Below are 20,805 nucleotides of genomic sequence, written 5' to 3' on the forward strand. Positions count from 1 at the left end.
TTATAGCTTACTGTAGGTCTAGAGAGACTGTAAAGCTATTTAAGTTCCCGCTGTCACCGTACAGCCTGACAGGGACCTGCAACAGTGTGCAGAACTGAACCTTTTGCTTCCCTGGCAGAGATTGGTGTTGTGTATATTTATATGTTACTTTAGAGGGATCGGATTTCATTGGTTTTGAGAACCCTTTGCCTACACGTAGAGTTCTTAAGGAAATGCTACTTTGTGCTCGTGCTGTAGTCACGGTCCATGGTTTGACCGATATGAATGTCGACCGGAGATTCCAAAATAGCTGCTCTAAACGCCCGAGTTGTTTGAACACTTGTCAGCTCGTAAAGTGGCTTCGTTATGAGCGCGTGAGACCCACGCGCGGCCTCTGCTCTCAGTAATCTCCACAGAGAACATTACGTTTACTGCAACATCGGGACGGGCTATTGGCTTTCTGTTAGCCGAGCTGTGAAGAACATGCCCACTGGTGAGACGAGATTATGCGTGCGTTTGTCTTCGTCTTCCTTTTATGGAACAAAAATGAAGATAGAACATGACAGGTGATGTTCACAGCGGGGACTATGGATAATACCGTCTTCTGGGATGTGGCGCCGTTTTAGATCCTGTGTGAACCGACGTTTCGGAGGAACGAGGAGATACGCCCCTCCGAAACGTCGGTTCACACAGGATCTACACGGCACCACACTCCAGAAGACGAAATTCTACATGACAAGCGATGATTCAGAAGGAAGAACAGGGGAGAATGAAGAATTTGGAGGAAGAGAGAATAGAACAAATGCGCATGAGAAACTGAGGGAAGGAATACAAAATTGCTGCTGGAAGGGAATAGAAGAGAACAAAGGAAGAGTTGCCCCTTAAAAGTTTGTTTCTCCAGGACAGAGTAAATGGACAAAGAAAAGATATTAACAGGGGCTGAGTCAAAGGACAACGTAAGAAGGGACTGTATAAAAGGAAACAAACGGGACAAAGAAAATTAAAGTTTTGTGAGACGGACATAGAGAAAGTAGATCTTGAAGAGGTCAGATTCGGTGCTCCCACAGACGCAATGTACTTCAGGTCTGACCGCCTGGCTCAAGAACCAAAAAATGGGGAATGCTACCAGACTGCACGGCACAAAGAAAATGAAAGTTTTGTGAGACGGACATAGAGAAAGTAGATCTTGAAGAGGTCAGATTCGGTGCTCCCACAGACGCAATGTACTTCAGGTCTGACCGCCTGGCTCAAGAACCAAAAAATGGGGAATGCTACCAGACTGCACGGTGTCATGTGAAATAAGATCCTAAGAAGGGCACAGCCGGTAACCTGATAAGAGCAGTGTACATCGGAATTAACTGTCTGATTCGGAAGCCAAAATAGAAGGAATCTCTACAGGACTACACGGCGTCATATCCCGGAGACTGTAGGTATTAGCGAGAGAATTCTGGTGCGTGATGACCAGCGGCGAGATCTGTGGCCAGTGTGGGGCACAGTTACATTAGGCCGCCTATCTCTGTCATAGACAGCGAATACTAAATTTCACCGGAATAGGTTCAGTAATTTTAAGTCATGTGCAGAAGAGCAGACGGAGACAGAGAAGCGCTGTGCTTTATGGCTTTAGCTTTACTGTTGGCGCAAAGAACGCCTTATGTACAGAACGTGCCATGTACATCTTTCTACTCTGTCGGCAGCTCAGCCTACACAGTGTCGTGTGGGGTGATGATGTGATGAAAATGTCGTGGCGTTATGGAGGTACTATCCCGACGTTTGTCCTAGAAGTACTGAGGAAAACCGCGAAGAATGTCGCCCAGGATCGGAGGTGTCCGGGCAGAAATTTCGGGCTACCGAGACAGGATTTCCGTTAGTAAGAGCTTGTTTGCTGGGGGCGACTCTATTTAACATTGAATCGAAACTGGCTAGGCGTCAATCTCTCTCTGCGTCTCTCTCATATTGATGTACGTAAGTCAAACGTGGCGTCCGCTTCGGTTTGCTCAGGCATAAGAAATTGAACTGCGTCAAATATTTGCTCTGGCAAACATAGGCCCACTGTTTGTACTAAGGAGGATATCCGGCAGCAACACCAGGAGCCATTTGAGAGCCACGTTGCTGTCATAGGCAGAGGACAATCTCTTCTCGTGTTGCCGAATATTATCAGCTCATGTCTGAAACAACGCTGTATCAGTTGCAGAGGTTATTTTGCATCACGTGACTTGGATACATGATCTTGAATGTTGAGGACATACAGCAAGTTGATAACAGTTTCGGCAGACTGGGGAAAACTGCGAATATTCTCAGCATTCACTATACAAGCGTTATATAAAGAGATTGCTGTCTTATGGTGACATCGTGTAGTCTGGTAAAAATTACAAGCGTACAAGGTAATCACGGAGCGGGTTGTCATAGCGATAACATTCTGAACTCATTCTGGAGGTCTCGGGTTCGAATATCAGCCACAGTACCTGCTGTGCTAAGTGTTTTATGATTTTCCTCAGTCCTTCCAGACAAATTCTGGAATTGTATCTGCTTCAGGCCACGAGCGCATCCTTCCAAGTCCTTTATAGTTCATCTTTCACTTGTAATACCATTCGACGGCTCAGGATCTGGGTACTGAAGCCTTCAATAGGAGGCGAGACATCGCAAAAGACAGAAACGTTCGTGTCCGCTGCCATATGAACCTCATATGTCACACGTTGTATGGAGACCTGTATGGGCTTGTGACAAAACTGAGCACGTTATCAGATCTGAAAGCAACAATCCGATATTGCAGCATGTCTGTTTGACCTTTCGCTCGACGAAAACAGATGGACCTAGTGGTCTCAGACACAAGCGCAGTACCAAAAGGTGACGTATGCTTGGTGCTGACGTGTAACCTCACAGTGCAAGATAGTGAGTGACTTCCCCTTCAAATTGAAATCTGTTTTACAATACAAATTATAAAAGACAAGTCCGTCCAGTGTGACTACTTCAGTTTTCTCACTTTATGATTCACTAGCCTTACATGTTTCGACCCATTTGGATCATCTTCAGAGGCACCAAACACTTTTTAGAAACCACTGTCACAACAGTTGTCATATCAATTACACATGTATTGCCAAGTACACAATGTTCCATTTATCAGTCATAGCAGCCTTTCTGGTTATAGAAATATTTAAAGTTTTTAGAAACTTTGTTCAAAGTTAAAATTCATAAACCTTACGGTTCCTGTCAATAACCCTTGTCGTCTCTCTTCTAGGTGGCCGATGTTGTGCCGCCTATGTAACTTGAGTAGGGAGAGTCTTAATATAGTCCGTTATGATTTCTTGGCTGGACTGGACGGACTTGTCTTTTATAATTTGTAACTGTTAGTGTGACGGACCAAAAATTAAACAGATATTTTACAATTTTTTTAATCTTCAGTCTCTCATGTGTAAATATCAAATTACTTACGATTTATTTGAGTTTTTAAAGAAAAGGAAACATCTCTATATAAATGTTTATATTTCTGCTCCTATCCTAAGCCAGATGAATCCAATCCACAACTTCCGATCCTCTATCTCCAAGACCCATTTCAATATTATTATTCCATAAGTCTGAAGTGTTCATCGAGGTCTTCTTTTTCCTGGTTCCTTGTTCCTACCAAAACTGTAGATACCTTTCTCTCCCATACATGCTACATTCCCATCCTATCTCATCCTCCTTTATATTATAGCTACAAAATGCTTGAAGAAATTTTCCGTGCAAAACACCTTCTGAGTCCTTATTGAAAAGCCGCCAGTTGTGCAGCTACTCAAGAACTTCCCAACATTGCAAGGAGCCCGAAGGCTCATTACCGTGTTCACAAGTGCCCTCCACTGGTCTCAGTCGTGAAGCAGACGAATCCAGTCCGTACAGCTCCCAAAATCCATTTTGTTAACCCTCATCAGTTTGTCTTCCTATGTCTCTCTCTGACCTCAGCGGCCGCGCGGTCTAAGTCACGAACTGTCTTTGCTCGATCGGACACTGGGATCATGGGTTCGCATCCCACTCAAGGCATGGATGTCTGTATTATGTGCTCTTATTCTGCTTATGTTGTCCTGTGTGTAGGTAGCGGCCTTGCGAAGGGCTGATCCCCCGTCCAAGGAGTCCTACCGACTGTGTATGGAGTTACAAAATTGAAAGAGCGACTAGAGTCCAACATAGGGCCATTGAGTCGTAGACAGACGGTGGTCTCTCTCCTTCTGGATTATGATGCTTAATTTGAATCTCCTGCATTGCATTTCCTCAGATGTTACTACCCGTTTGATTTTAATATCGTAACATCCTTGCCTGGTCAGTCAATAGGACTCCTTGGACGAGGGATCAGCCCGTGATTGTGATGCGACTGCATCCAATGTGATGTGATTAGATCTGATTGTGATGCGACTGCATTCATTGTGATGTGATTAGATCTGATTGTGATGTGACTGGATGTAATATGATGTGATTAGATCTGATTGTGATGTGACTGGATGTAATATGATGTGATTAGATCTGATTGTGATGTGACTGGATGTAATATGATGTGATTAGATCTGATTGTGATGTGACTGGATGTAATATGATGTGATTAGATCTGATTGTGATGTGACTGGATGTAATATGATGTGATTAGATCTGATTGTGATGTGACTGGATGTAATATGATGTGATTAGATCTGATTGTGATGTGACTGGATGTAATATGATGTGATTAGATCTGATTGTGATGTGACTGGATGTAATATGATGTGATTAGATCTGATTGTGATGTGACTGGATGTAATATGATGTGATTAGATCTGATTGTGATGTGACTGGATGTAATATGATGTGATTAGATCTGATTGTGATGTGACTGGATGTAATATGATGTGATTAGATCTGATTGTGATGTGACTGGATGTAATATGATGTGATTAGATCTGATTGTGATGTGACTGGATGTAATATGATGTGATTAGATCTGATTGTGATGTGACTGGATGTAATATGATGTGATTAGATCTGATTGTGATGTGACTGGATGTAATATGATGTGATTAGATCTGATTGTGATGCGACTGGATGCAATGTGATGTGATGTGGTTGTGATGCGACTGGATGCAATGTGACGTGATTAGATTTGATTGTGATGCGACAGGATACGAGGTGATGTGATTGTGATGCGACTGGGTGCGATGTGATGAGACGTGATGTGATTTTGACGCGAATGGAAGCGACGTGATGGACTTGTGATGCTACTGGATGAGATGTGATGATACGTGATGTGATTGTTTGATGCGACGTGATGTGATTTTGACGCGACTGGATGCGATGTGATGTGATTAGATCTGATTGTGATGTGACTGGATGCAATGTGATGTGATTAAATATGATTGTGATGCGACTGGATGCAATGTGATTTGATGTGGTTGTGATGCGACTGGATGCACTGTGACGTGATTAGATTTGATTGTGATACGACAGGATGCGAGGTGATGTGATTGTGATGCGACTGGGTGCGATGTGATGAGACGTGATGTGATTTTGACGCGAATGGAAGCGACGTGATGGACTTGTGATGCTACTGGATGAGATGTGATGATACGTGATGTGATTGTTTGATGCGACGTGATGTGATTTTGACGCGACTGGATGCGATGTGATGTGATTAGATCTGATTGTGATGTGACTGGATGCAATGTGATGTGATTAGATCTGATTATGATGTGACTGGATGCAATGTGATGTGATTTTGATGCGACTGGATGCAATGTGATGCGATTTTGATGCGACTGGATGCGATGTGGTGTGATTGTGATGTGACTGGATGCGATGTGATGTGAAAGAAGACAGACACAAGACACAGATGACCAGGCAACACATCCCAGGGGAAGCTGTTCGTGTTGGGCCCAGTGCTGACAACTGCAGACAGTTCCCGGTCTCTCACCGGACAGAGGAAAAGGATTTAGAAGCGACACGAATGTGCGCAGTACACCTGCTCCCTCAACTCCGTTTCCCTCCCGGGACATCCAACTAGTCGCGCTTCTTGCGTTGGTACAACTGATACAGGACATGACGCCGGGAACCGGAACTAATAATTTCTGACGTCACCATAAAGAATTGCATGAGGTTGGGGGAGACGCTGTCGGCGCTGGGAACGACGCCAGAATAAACAAAAGACGGCACAAACACGAAACGGAAATGGGACTTCCTCGAGAAGGCAGACAACAATGCTCCCATGATATATGCCCCTCACGCAAACCCTACATGGGGGATGAGGGATCACGAAGTGTTGTAATGTGTGCTACTTCTACTGACGAGAGTGACCTGATATTTCCATCTGCAAGGTTTTAGGCTCTCAAGGCGGCGACTGTTTCGTCGGTTGTGTCGCCGTGTAGTCTGGTAGAAACTGTCTCCAGGTAATCCGAGCACGCAAATAAGCGTGTTTATATCTCCTTTTTCAGGGTTAATTTTTATGACGCTGTGTTTTCTGAGGCTGTATAGTATCGGACGGCCGCGTGCACTTGACTGATGGAAGGCAGCACACTTGTTCCAATATATGTGCTATTCCGGGGTTCACCTGGAGGGACTAAGAAATACCACCAACCGTCCCAGTCTGAAGAGTGGATATCCCGGTTGAGAGCACCTCCCGAGCGTTACCAGGGTCAGATGCACGACCTCCAGTTTCATGAGACAGTAAAACATGGTCTTGAGTCTCGAGGGGCTCTCAACCAAGAATGAGTGTGCTGCCGAGGGCCACCAGCAATTTACAAGAAAGACAGACCAACCTGTTCAGTGCTTGTTTCCTGATGCTTGTTTTCTCATTAGGCTTTAATTTTTAAAAATTTGGAAAAAGAAAAAGAACAGAAACTTTATAGACATTTTAATTTGAATTTAAGTTTTAAAAAAGTGCCAATTTTAGAAATCAAATTGACGCGTGTAGGTTAACAAAGATTTTATACATACATACAATTGGAAAGACTGGTGATTTTAAATTTTAAACTACGGGCAGTGTAGCAGCTACGTAAGAATACACACCTGATGATGGCCATTTAGGGCCGAAACATGTAGTGTAGAGGAAGGGAAGAAGAAAGAACTGCAATTAAATTGTTGCACTTAAGACGGAAGTTGTCTCATATATATTGTGTGAGTGTAACAGGATGCTTAAATATAATATTATTTTTCAGATGTTTAGAAAATTGTAATAATTTGCTGTTTAAGTCTTAAATGTGAGTTCTGAAAAGCAAGGCCGAGAACGGCTTGGGGGCACATCGGATGGGATTCCTGAGGTCGGTTGAAGCACAATGAAATAATTGTGGGGGCAGATTGGTGCGGCTGGCACAGTAGAAGGAGCAGAAGGAAGGGGAATGGAACGTGGAATGTATAGAGGGCAGCCGACTGCCTAAGGAATGATATAGGGGAAGAAGAAATGTTGCTAGATCTGTAAAAAGATGGCGCAGAGGAACACGAATACACGTTAATATGAATTTTTGCTTGGCATATCGCAAAGGCAACTGGGAGCAGGGAGCTGTAGCAGTTGCCATGCAACACTATTACGTTTGTAGTCTTCAGAGAGATTTCAGTTCTGCTTCACATATGCACGTAATTTTAACTGCAGAAATAGCGACGACATATTCGCAGTTTCCTTATTTGCGCGGCCACGTCAAACTGCGGAAATGTTCCCTTTGGTGCTCCCTAATGAAATATAAAGTTTCTTGCCAAATCGGGCAGAAGGTGCCCTGTTCCGTTTATTTGAAACTAAACCGTGGAGTGCAAGGGTTTATTACAGAGATAAACAGCACCTCCCCGGGGTCGTGTTACGTCTCTTCATGCGCGCGTCTTACGAACAGAGAGCGATAAAATTCCAGCAGATTATCGCGTACTCTATCCGTTGGAAGCTGCCCTGGGGGCATCTCTACCCCCCCCGGCCCCCTGTCTCTGTTTGTTTCTTCCCTGCTTTACATAATTGGAAGGGCGCGGCGCGGAGAAGCGCTGTGCACCCCCCGAGGTGACAAATGACTCGCGCATTGAAATAAGTGTTCTGCTTGTTCCTCCTGCAAATGGAATTTCTTTCTCCGTTCGTCATGCCTTCAACTTAAATGTTTCAAGAGTAGTTTTACTTATGTTCGGCGGCAGAAGTAAAGGTTTCGACGCCCTAAAGCGGGACTGCGTTGATTTCTCGATTACTTAATTTCGTCGTTTCACCTACATGGGTTATAGCCTACAGGTGGCAAAACATGATCATGTATGTTGAATTGTGAATGATTTGGTGTGAGGCCTTATTTCCTCTTTCAAAGTACATTTGTGTGTTTGTTTCTTATAGTTACTTAACAATTCTGTCACTACCTGAGGATATATAGCGCACAATCGTGGTGAAAGGAAGTGGTCGTGACCTATTTAAAGTACCGTAGCATGTAGACCCATTGCCAAGTAACATTTTTATAAGAAGGCAAAAGTATAACAGCCGTTGCTACGGAACAGCTCTGTGGAAACTTTTCACCGGCATCCAGAGAACACCCAATAATGGAAGAAACGTTTCCTTCGCGGTCCTTGCTGGTGTCGTATAAAGAGAACCGGCTGCCAATACGAGACAGAGTCCCCGTGTGGGTGCGGGGTCGAATACCTCCACCGTGACCCTGCGAGTCGTAGGAGGCCACGAAAAGGGAAGTCTAAAATCTGAGACAGTAAAATATGGTCGAGAGTCCCAAGAGACTCGGACCCGAGAAAGACTGCACTGGCAAGGGCCAGCAACCTATACAAAAAGCAGACCCGTCCTCTCGTCAGAGAGGGCGCCCCACGAAAACAAGACCGTAAATGCCAAACAGTAATAAATATCTGTCGACACCAAGACTTACTGACTGAATGACCTTCAGTCGCAATGTGAGTTGGACTGGATTACGAGACAGTGTTGACAAGGCAGGTAGAAGAGTATGAGTTGGTGTGAGATGGCCGCCAGCCTGCGAGGGCGTGAGCCCGGGAGCAGAGAAACGTCCACTGTTGAGTGAGTTGAGAGTTGCAGTTGTGAGAATTGAGGAGCTGGTAGCTGGGGCCGGGAAATTTTCGGGAACCCAGAGGAAAATGAACGTCCGCCGTTGGAAGTCGCTGCCAGCAAACGGCTAGTGGAGACTGAGAAGACTTTATATGTGCTTTAGTTGCAGTGATCATTGTTGTGTGTAACTTAGTGAGACTCGTAGTTACTTGTAGTTAGGAGTCTGAGTGTTCAATAGGTCCGATTACCAATCCAAACCCTCTGTATAGTCACACTCAATCACGTGAAAGTACTACTGAAATCGGCCCGCTCCGCTGCAAACACGACTTCTCCTTTGCGTGAGGGTTGTACAGCGCTGTCGACAGCTGAGACTGGGTCACGTGTATGTTATCTATATTATAATTTGCAATTTTAATTTGTAGCTGTATTTAATTGAAATTTGTTGAAGATTGTTTTGATATAGTTTCCTGGAATTGACCATTTTTAATATTGAGAGGCTTGGCGTAGCATTAACCATCTAGACACACATTCGAGAGGTCCTCGATTCGAATTTCGACCGGGACATCTGCCATTCTACTTGTATTTTCGTCGTTTTCTTCAGTTCCTACAGGAGAATATCGGGTTGGGACTTTAATTATGCAACATTTCTTTGTTTCACATCCTTTTGAGCTAATTTGTTTTCGTCAATTACCCTACTCTTAGACACTGTGTAATCCATGTATTGACATCTTCGTGAAATAGCTCATGAAAAATATTGTAACACTACAAAATTGTTACGACATCAATATAGTTCGTGACATCATCTCTTGGGCGTGAGATCGGGCACATTCTGTATTTAATTTCCAACTGGCAATAAGCATGTCCTCTCCCCCCCCCCCTTGCGGTTTGCGTCACTTTTCCTAACTGAGATAATGTCATTTTAATACTCCACAGAGTTGCACCAACTTTAAAATTACAATACTCAAAAGTTACGATATAAAAGCCGCCCCTTCCCTCCACACGCAGACAGGTCTTGCCATCACGAACCAGTGGTGACATCTGGGGCTAGATTGATGGATACACTTTCACGGTTCGGCGTGAACTCAATCCGCCGACAGGTGATTGTTGCTATGGCAACGCTTCTGTTATGCACCGTCTGCTTTCTCCTGTACGTTTCCTAGTTCGTTTGGTAATAATTTCTGAACTAGAAATTAAATTCGGTATTTAATTTAGTTGATTCCATAGTCGTTCGAGTCCAGGGATGTCCACGGATTTCCTCCTCTGCTACCAAGCGAAGAACACGTAATATATCAGCGGTTGCCTGGATACAGAGACTGGCAGGACATCCCGAGACTCCGGGCCACGTCACTCTTTGTGAAGGCATCATCATCATCATTGGCACAGCCGTTTTCGAGGCGCGGCCTTCCTTAGAACATTCCGCCATATTTGTCGGTAATTAGACCATCCGGTTCTCACTTTTTTGAATCTCACAACAATATATTTTTATATAGCAAGGTCGTCAACCTTGCGCCCAACCCGCAACGTGGGGGCCATGTCCTTGTATTTATGTCCCCCAGTACAAGCTGGCCCAGGTATACGCCCAGGCACAGGGTCCCGTCGCCTTCTCTGACTCGCAGGGCTGCGGTGGAGGTATTCGAACCCGCCTCCATACGAGATGTCTGACAAAACAAATTAAAATAAGTTTTAAAATCGCAGCCTAACCACAAATTTTATCTGTACAGGCCGAGAGAAAGACCTCCCCTAGAGCGACTGGGAGAACAACATAAATCCCTAGCCTAATTAGGAATTTGTATGCAAATGCTAAGAGGAAACCACGCCTTAACCAAGAATTTATCCCGAAACAGGAATTTGGAATTCCAGCCAGAAACAGTGATCCTGCTGGAAATTCTGGACGAAGATATTAAGATCTCTCTCAGCGTCGAACCAAGTCCCATTTGCATGACGTCACGTGTCATATATATGCTAAATAAAGGACCCACTGATCACAAAATATAAACATCCAATTTATTCAACATGTTGATCGAGCGGGTTAGCATAGCGGTATCGCACTAGACTCCTGTCCAGTTGGTTCTCGGTTCTAACCTCCTCCGAGACCCGGTTAACTTAATTGATGGTTTCCGTGGTTTTACTGAGTCCCTCCAGGCAAATGCCGGAACAGTACCTCAATTAGACCACAACCACTTCGAAGTTGTCCTGTCATTCGAAGGCGTTCTTGACGGCTCTTAGTGAAAAATTGGTATAAATGGAGCTGTTTCCACAGAGCCACATAACAAGTTAGTCGTTAGCGAAGAAGTACCACAAGAGCTCGCAGTAAAAGGGACTTCTTTTAATTCGCTTACTGGGGGTGGAGTCCAACTGGGTCCACTCGGCACGGCGGCCACTGATTGGCCTATTGTAACCTGCTCCGGGTGATTATGATGGTGGAGATTTTGGTGGAATGAAGTTTGGCAGGGAAACCGAAGTACTCGAAGAAAACCCGCCCCAGGGCCACTTTGTCCACCACAAATCCCACTTGACCATACCCGGTGGGAAGCCAGCGACAAACCGCTTGACCTATGGTGCGGCCTTAAAGGGCCTTAGTTCTGCTTCTGTGCGCTCAGGAGTGTAGCCCAGGGCGGCGCTAGTGTAACTGACAGCAGCTGCCTCGCCCTGCTGGGAGGAGGAAGTGACGTAATCAAGTTCAAGGTCGCGTGACTGGCGTCAGGAGCCGAAGGGAAAGGAGATCGGTGATTGCTTCTCTTGAGTACCATGAAAACGCTACAAGTTCCTTAAAACCTTTCTCTTTTGAAGTAACAGTCGTATTTGTGAGAGCCTGTAGACTGACGTCACGCCTGAGGACGCGGGACTAACAGGTCACACAGACGCACGTCACTGAGTGCCACACGGATTGAAATGAACCGATTTCCTGATCAAGGTTACAGGGACTGCTGGGATGAAGTCAGCTGAGGCTTTGGGGTGAATATATCGCCTCCATCTTCAGGGTGGAAGTATAATTTAAGCGCGAAACTGTCATGGAGCAGTCAGCAAGTAATGTCATAGTTTGATGTCACGGCATTTGCATGCAGAGGAGTAAACCCATTTGAAATCCTCACCAAGATGTCCGGTATGTGACCCAGAATTGAACCCGATACCTCTAGAACACGAAGCAGGAATGTTCTCCTCTCGACAGAGACGCTTGGGCAAGTGCAGCGCCTTAATCCATTGTTGCATGTATTTGCTGCGTACCCACGAGATGTCTGTCGGTAGCGTTCACACTTGGCACCTCGGTATCCACATCCATTTGTTAACTTGGTACGGAAGTGTTCCCTGTGTCACTGTGCGCCCGTAATGACTTTCCGACTGTCACCGTCGGCACAAATAGCGAATAGTTGCTAACGGCTGCAACGGACGGAACGCATTACGGCTGTCATGCAAAGGCCAAAAGCAAATTCCTGACGCTTCCAGATTCGTAGCAATACTGGTCCTCCAGAATTACTGGGGGTTGTGCGTGGGGCTAACAACTTCACCCTGGGGAAAAAAGTCATGAACTCTGGAGAAGCAACAGTCGGCCGGACTATCTTACCGCGAGGTGGCAAGAAGACCGGCTGAAGCCTTTGAAGAAGCCCAGGGACCGCACAGGACTATCGAGACAAAGCCGAGTACGGGATGCTGTGTAGACTACTCATGACAGCGCCGTTGAGTACGCCACAGAAATGGATCAAGACATTGAGCTGGGTAAAGGAGGAAGGTAACGCTTTCTGACCTCAATTTTATTGACTGGTACGTTCTTTCAGCACCTCCGCAAGGCTTGCTGAAGCTGAAGCGATGGACTGAAGGCGGGCTGGAGTTTCCGTCTACTTGCAGTACGGTTTCCGGGATCGGAGCTTCCTTGTTCCCACAACCAAATTGCGCAGAGTGCAAACACAGCAAAGTTACATATCAACACGGTGTAAGTGTTTATCCATCTTCCCTGCTTCCGCTGCCATCTCGGCAACATTAATTTGACTTCAGAGGCAAGCGCCACAGTTCCTCGCCGCTCGCTTGCTTGTGCTGTTCGTAGCAGTGGACTATGTTGTAAGGAGGGGAGGAAGGAAAAATTGTTATGAAGAAAATGAATAGATATAACAAGAAGATATTTAAATAAAATTATTTTATATCGCTTCAGGAATTCAGACTTAGCAAATGAGTCCTTTCAAACCGAGGCAAAATTTCTAATATTTCGTAAGTATAGAAATAAAAATTACTTTCCCGAACAAGTTAGGAAATTTCTGGGATGATACGCCGTGTATTCTGGTAGAAGTTTACAGACGTTTACAATTAATAATAATAATAAGTCGTGGAACATAATATTCCTACTATAAATTCAGGCATCTTTACACTTTGCGACGCGTTATTATAACAAGAAGTTCTGGGAAGAAGTAATCGCCTAGTTTTCTTTCATAAGACACGGATCGCATGGAAAAACGCCCCCAACAACACTTCGTTGCCGCGGGAACGTCTTTACTGAGTTGTTACCTAGCAGTGATAAGTGATACACAGACCCGCATACTCTCCTTTGACAAGACACGGGCCGTACAAAAAATGACACTTCCAGCATTTCTTTTATTGTAGCGAAAAATCGTTGCCGGGTCGTTACCTAGCACCGGATAGACTCATACACTTAACGCAGCCATTGCGCTGCAATGATAGCGATACACATACAGACGCACAGACTGCCCCTAACCTAGTCTCTATCCTGAGTGATATATCCATGCGCATGCGTATTCCTACAGTAAATGAAGGATCAATGTCATGGGCCTAGTTTTTCCTTTTCCAGGTAGTGAACTCTGTATCAGAGCTGAAATACTTGGAAATAGCTGATTAATTCAGATAAAGGTAAACCAACCGACAGAAGACTTCCCCCAGATTTCGTGAGTAAAGAACGCCCTAGTTGGGAAAGCAGCTAACGAAAGACGAAGCACAATTCAGATGTACAGAAGACGAAATTAAAATGAAAAATCGTACATAATTTGCAAAGTAAATAGGATAAAGCGCTTTAACTCTCTTTGTGTGTATAGTATGCTGCTATCCGCCGTACACATCTTCCTTAGATACGAAATAGCGAGTATGGCCGTAAACGAAACGTTTATATGCATCGCCTTTCCCGCACTGAAGCTGGCAAAGATAAAACGAAATACTGCCGTTCTTCCGCAAGGATAAAAGTTTTCATTTCGAATTTTTAAAGCCTAATTTCCCCCCTGTGGCACGAGAGATGCACGTCTATTGTGTTCATCTGTGAGACAAAGTGAATACAAACAGAACTGCGTCCAGTTGGGCTCTGGGCCGGACTTGCTTCATGAAGCACATGGCAGGCAAACTGCCGAGTATATCACCGGTGTGCGTGTCACATGCTGAGAAGTACGTTCCGAGAATCCGGGCCCACCAAGAAATATGGACTTACGAGAAAACCTTTATCAAGCAGAAACGATTTTATAACGGCGAAGTTACATGGGTTTAAAATGGTTTGAAAAAAGGGTGCGCAACAAATTTCTTGAAAATAAGCCAGAGGGCGAAGAGAGTTAATTGTTTCACGCAATATATATTTCCGTCACTAACGCACCTCTTCTTATTGCTGGTGGGATGGGACTAAGTGCCCTGTACTGCGGCCACTTCTGGTCTATCATACGATTAAAACTGGCCGGTTTTCGAGGACCCAGCTGTGGGAACATCCCACATATGCGGTTTCGCCGTTCTAACAGACAGTACTCACTCCTAGGTCAATATCATATTGCCGCACGTTGCTGCCGACGCTCATATTTGTACAGCACTCTGTGTCCAACCCTCCTTTGCATAACCTCTCTCCATATTTATGGCCCCTGGAGATTGGGTGTCCTGGTACTTGGCCCCCGGAATTTAGGCCTCCTGTTGGTCCGCAGGTCTTTATTTGGTATATTCAGAGAGGCCCATCTGTCCAGATGGGGTCCCTCCTGCGCCACCGCAGGGCCGCGCTCTCTGGGGGTTAGAGATTCCCCCGAGAGATCAATAGGTTTTATCTTTGTAAGTTTTGAGGTTTTCACGGCGATGACAATGAAGAAAGTCGTCTTCTGGGTTTAGGCACCGTGTATTCTTCGTTTTGGCCGACGTTTCGGAGGAACGTAGCGCCTCCATCTTCAGAGCAGTTGAATGGCTTGGAATGCGGAGAGCAGTAGCTGTGGTGATAGGATGTGAAAGGTGCTGCTTATATACGAAGTAGGCAGGGGGGGTGGTTAGGGAGAACGGACCAATGGGAGCAGTGGGGAGCGATTANTGTGTGCTAAGTTAGGGGGGGGGAAACGGCCAGTGAATCCAGGAAACAAGCCATTCAACTGCTCTGAAGATGGAGGCGCTACGTTCCTCCGAAACGTCGGCCAAAACGAAGAATACACGGTGCCTAAACCCAGAAGACGACTTTCTTCATTGTCATCGCCGTGAAAACCTCAAAACTTACAAAGATAAAACCTATTGATCTCTCGGGGGAATCTCTAACCCCCAGAGAGCGCGGCCCTGCGGTGGCGCAGGAGGGACCCCATCTGGACAGATGGGCCTCTCTGAATATACCAAATAAAGACCTGCGGACCAACAGGAGGCNCAGGTCCACTTTGCCCACCACAAATCTCACTTGACCAGAACCGGCCTCCAACCCGGGCCGCCATGGTGGGAAGCCAGCGAATAACCGCTTGAGCTATGGCGCGGCATAAATGTTATAGTCACCTTAATTCTTCATTCACAACATGTTTCGTCTATGCATGGCCATCATCAGGTGTCTGTCGCTATGCTAAACTGTTGTACTGCGCTGCATGTCACGGTTGCATGTGGCTAGTTATTGGTGCTCCTTAATTAAAATTAAAATTAAAAATTTATTTTACAATAGGTCAGCCTCATTCAATTTAATAAAGCAAGTTAATTCCAATCTTCTTACGGGACCCATTAGCGCAATTTTCGGCGGCGTGATATGTTCGTGTTTCGTGTAGTTCATGGGTATTATTTGTGAATGTTAATTTGGCTGTAGCTTGTGTAGTTGTGTTGTAGTTGCATGCAGTAGAGAAGTGGGAAGACCTAGAACGTGATGATGACTGGAAGATTTAGAGAATGATTTGCGAGAGATGCAAGCGAAGAAATGAAGGCAGGAGGTAAATAATGGAGAAGAACAAACATGTAGGAGGTAAAGGTAGGCAGGGAACGCTAGAGGGAACGCACGCACAAAGATGACTTACTGAATCAGGTTTGCTTCACTCTTAGAAAATATGCAGCTCGAATTCCGCCAAAATGGAGCAGAATTGCGCTGATTATATGTAGCGTTCTGTAGGTCAGTCGGCTTTGTGACGAGGCTAAGGGAACTGCGTTCCTGTTCTTCTATAGGCCACAGCGTCCAGACGAGCTCTGAGTCCTGCCTAGCTTAACATAACCAGTAAGCACCATAGGCTGTTTCTCCGGAGGTAAAGCTGCCTTCTGCACGGGGTACACTGGGTGATCCCATCCACCCAGTGGGTTAGGGGGTGGAGCGCGAATTACTGAGGTTCTATCTGCCTAATTTATTGCACACAGAAGTTATACTGAAGTAAGAAGTTGTACGCACTAATACATAATACTACCTGTTCAGGACTACCACGCAGTGTGGTCTCCTTGTTTAATCATGAAACTGATATCGAAACTTCCAGTAACATCAAGTGGCATCATAATCTTACTGAGCAGGTTAGTGTAGCGGTAACTCCCTACAACTGGTTTCGAATCTCCGTCAGATCACCGGCCATTCTCACTAAGATATTTCCTGTTTTCCCCATATTCCCTCCAGTCCAAGAATGTCACCATTTCATCACGACCTTGTACTGACAAAACCTTAGTAGTTGATCAGTCGTCGTACCATTGAACATTGTGAGCTACATACTGATAGCGTCGTAAAATACCACCCCACCCTCCAAAAAATCACGTGACTTGACAGTTTGTCCACCCGTGGAATTCTATTTGAATGCATCCCCTGGTGATCTGTTCGGAGTCGTAAAAAGGCAGGAACAAGTTTTATATTAAACTGAAAGTGCTCCATAAAAGAAAGCACTCGAATTGTAGATACGACGGTTCGCCCCATAATTGCCTCTCTCTCTCTCAATATTATTTCTTTCAAGGCCCTTCCATCTTCCACTAATACCAGAACAAACAGTGAGCAGACTTGTAGCGCAGTCTCCTGCCAGTCTGAACTAGTGTTTGGCTTTTAGCCTATAGAAGACGGCGCAACTGCTGCTACATTGCTCTGATGCAGTATCTCTGGACAAACAAATACAGCTCAGTCGGTATAGTGACTCTCCTACTGTTCGATCCCTCTCGTGGCTAAGAGATCCTCCTGTTCGCAGCGTCCACACCGGCTGGGGTTCCTTCTCTGTCTCTTATGCATTGTGTATTTGGAGATATTTCAGAGGAGTTATGCGACAGGATCGTGAAGGTAACCATTCTCCGTCATCTAATACAGTTGCTGAGAATGCGTGGAGCTATCTCCCTATCCTGTCTCTCTAAGATCCATTTTTAATATTATCCACCCATTTACGTCTTTGTCTTACTAGTGGTATCTTTTCTTTTGGCTTTCCCACCAATATCCTATATGCATTCCTCTTGTCCCCCATTCGTGCTACATGTCCTGCCCACCCCATCCTCCTTGACTTGATCATTCTAATTATACTTGGAGAAGAGTACAAGATATGAAGCTCCTCGTTATGCAGTTTTCTCCAGCCTCCTGTCACTTCATCTCTCTTCGGTCCAAATATTCTCCTCAGCACCCTGTTCTCAAACACCCTCAGTCTATGTTCCTCCCTTAATGTCAGAGACCAAGTTTCACATCCATACAGAACCACGGGAAAAATTATACTTTTGTATATTCTAATTTTTATGTTTCTGGACAGCAGACGAGAAGACAAAAGGTTCTGGACTGAATGGTAGCAAGCATTACCCGAGTTCAGTCGCCTTTTGATTTTGATTTGTCACTGTCGTTCCCAAAATCTTTGAACTGTGCGACATTTTCAAAGGATGTGATTTTTGTTTTCTGACTCACGGCCACACATGTGAGGAACTCCTTCCGCGACAGGGGCTTACAGTACGCCACATCTTCCCTCGCTCTTGCCAACCCGTCATGTTTACAGCGCTCTTCCTTTAGCCGCGCACCCTCCCCAGCACCTTGCTGGCATACCTGCTTTGGCGTAACCCTGAATGTTAGCGGCCTCCGTAGTCTAGAGGTAACGTTCCCACCTCATGACTTGTAGTACGCGGGTTCAAATACCCGGCGGAGGTCGTCGAATTTTTAAAGGCGGAAAAATTCAGGGAACAAGTCCTCCGGGAGGGTCTTCAAGCCGTGGGTCCCGTGTCGTAGCTTTACGGCACGTAAAGGACCTCATATCTTCAAAGGAGGTCACTGAGGCAAATTACGGACGTTTCCCGCCCAACAGCAGTCTCTATTACCTCTGGTAGATGGGGGAAGCATTATAGATACCTCTCAGCTAGTAGAGCCGGTCTCGCTGGCTGGGCGGGACTGATGGTAAGCACCAGTACCGGTAGGATATAGAGACTGGTAGAAATCATAGAGGGAAGCACAATGGACCAATACAGGTCTCAGTGCATGGGGAAACCCACCCTCTCCAATAACTAACTAACTAACTAACTAACTAACCCTGAATGTTTTCTTCTGGTTGCAGGAGAACGAGTTCTCTTCTCCCTCCGTGCTACCCTCCGCCACTGGTAAGTAGCATTGACGCATGTCCGTCTGTCGAGCTAGCAGCTGTTTGTGAGACGCGCTTTGTATATAACATCCTACCTACGTGCCTATTTAAACACAGTGGTTACTAATTGTTCCACCTGTTTTAAATTTAAAGTCTCATATTTCTACCCACAAGGTATGTTTGTTGTTTCGTATGATTTACAGGGTAAGCAATTATTAATTCTATAAATTAAACAGCAGATCTTTGTGATGGAGACTCGGTGTTATATGTGATCTGGAAACTGAATTCTAACTATTACTGCATGCATTTCAGGCTTCAAAGCACTAAGTACTGAACAAATTGAAGATTACTTGTCAAACTGGCATAGAATTGAAGTAGGTAAATATTTCAACAAATGATTCATTCACTGACTCACATTCTCAAATTTTCTCCTCGCCACTCACTCCCACATCCACTTTCCTACACACTCACCGCGGGTTCACTTACTGATATTCTCATTCACACACGCCAGTTCCCTTTTTACTTACCCACCGTCTTTGCCGGTCACTCTCCTTCTCATCCACTCACCCATTCCATCGCTCACCAATTTCCATCACTCATCCATTCACTTATATGCTCACCTTTTCCATCGCTCACCCATTCTATCGGTCACTCATTCACTTACATGCTCGCCCATTCCATTGCTCACCCATTCTTTTCCATACTCATCCATTCCAGCGCTCACCAATTTCCATCACTCATCCATTCGCTTATATGCTCACCTATTCCATCGCTCACCCATTCCATCGTCACTCATTCACTTACATGCTCACCCATTCCAGCGCTCACCCATTCTTTTCCATACTCATCCATTCCAGCGCTCACCAATTTCCATCACTCATCCATTCACTTACATGCTCACCCATTCCAGCGCTCAACCATTCTCTCACCTATTCAATTATCCCTTCTCTCACTCTTCCGTTTGCTTTTCTTTCGTTCACCACCTGTTTGCACTGTTGTCGTTATTGTGACGTAGTACAAAGTTCCGCTGTGAAGAGAAATAGCTTTCTGTTATCAAGGGATTCGATCCTGAGGCCGTGTTTTGCACGTCGCTAAACCGCGAAAGTGACCCTGATGTTCGTCTGGTTTCACCTGCTACCCGAACTGCGTCAGCATCACTTCCGGTGCACAGCGAGTTTCCGTGGCCCATCGCACTGAAAGTCTTCACTGCATCCACTCGGCGTGAAGGCCTCAGGTCTTTGTCTGTCCATATTCGTAATTACAGACGCACGCGCAGTCCATCCCTGTCGGTCACGTGTGACTGTGCGTATTAAAATTAATAAGATGCCATGGCACGGAATGGCCCCGTATTGTCACAGATAAAGCGACTCCGTGGCAGGCAAGCTCAAGGCTGGCAGTTACAGCTAACGTGAATCGCATGGAAGCAGCCCAGTGTCCAGCATGAACAGCATGGCGGGAGCATTAGCAGATGCTCGAGACGAGCATTCATTTAATTACTAATCCTTCTATGCTCAGCGACAGTTTGTTTCTAGCCTTTCAAAATTTACCGTGAGTTTTAACGTCGTCCTTGCATTGAGAGCGTACACGTAAACACAAATTGTGTAAACTGATTTGTATTCGTTTTAAAAATCGCAAGCTTCTTGCCCATTTTCGAACTTATTCCCAGTAACTGACGTGGTTCTTTTTGGAAAAAAGTATATTTGAAATTGTACTCTTTACAGGAAATCAGAAGGTTCACTTCCGGTTTCACAAAAGCTAGCAAGGGATCTCTACCCTGAGACAATTCATTATTTTTTCACAACGTAATAACTCATTCTTCTGAGATGCATTTTAATATTATCCTAGCATCTGTAATTTGTTCAAGTCGTCTCTGCATGTGAGGTTTACCGATGGATATTCTGTATGCATTAGATGTCTGCCCTATTCTTACTAGATATCTTACCAGTAGAAATTCTAACATTACATATATATTTCTCACCCCCCAGATGTGTGCTACATGTTCATCCCACCTCATCTGCCTGTGAAGGATAATATTTAGCGTGGGATACAAATTACCAAGTTCTCGTTGTGCAGTTTGCTCCACTCTCCTGTCACTTTCTGTCTTAATCTGAGAGTCTCCTCAAACATGTCCGAACTGCGCATAACTTCGCTTTTCGGAACTAAGCCACGTAGAATGGTCAG

At 45.2% G+C, this 20,805-nt stretch overlaps 1 protein-coding gene across 2 annotated transcripts in view; it reads left to right on the plus strand.

The window, feature by feature from the left end:
* LOC111874418 (somatostatin receptor type 5) overlaps nt 1-20,805 on the plus strand; it is a 275,264-nt gene that overhangs the window by 145,089 nt on the left and 109,370 nt on the right. For both annotated transcript variants that reach the window (XM_023869917.2, XM_023869923.2), the window contains exon 3: nt 18,601-18,643. The gene's annotated coding sequence lies outside the window, so the exon portion shown is untranslated. The remainder of the gene's footprint in view (nt 1-18,600; nt 18,644-20,805) is intronic.

Source organism: Cryptotermes secundus, unplaced genomic scaffold (assembly GCF_002891405.2).
Source record: "Cryptotermes secundus unplaced genomic scaffold, Csec_1.0 scaffold47, whole genome shotgun sequence".
Classification (NCBI taxonomy): domain Eukaryota; kingdom Metazoa; phylum Arthropoda; class Insecta; order Blattodea; family Kalotermitidae; genus Cryptotermes; species Cryptotermes secundus.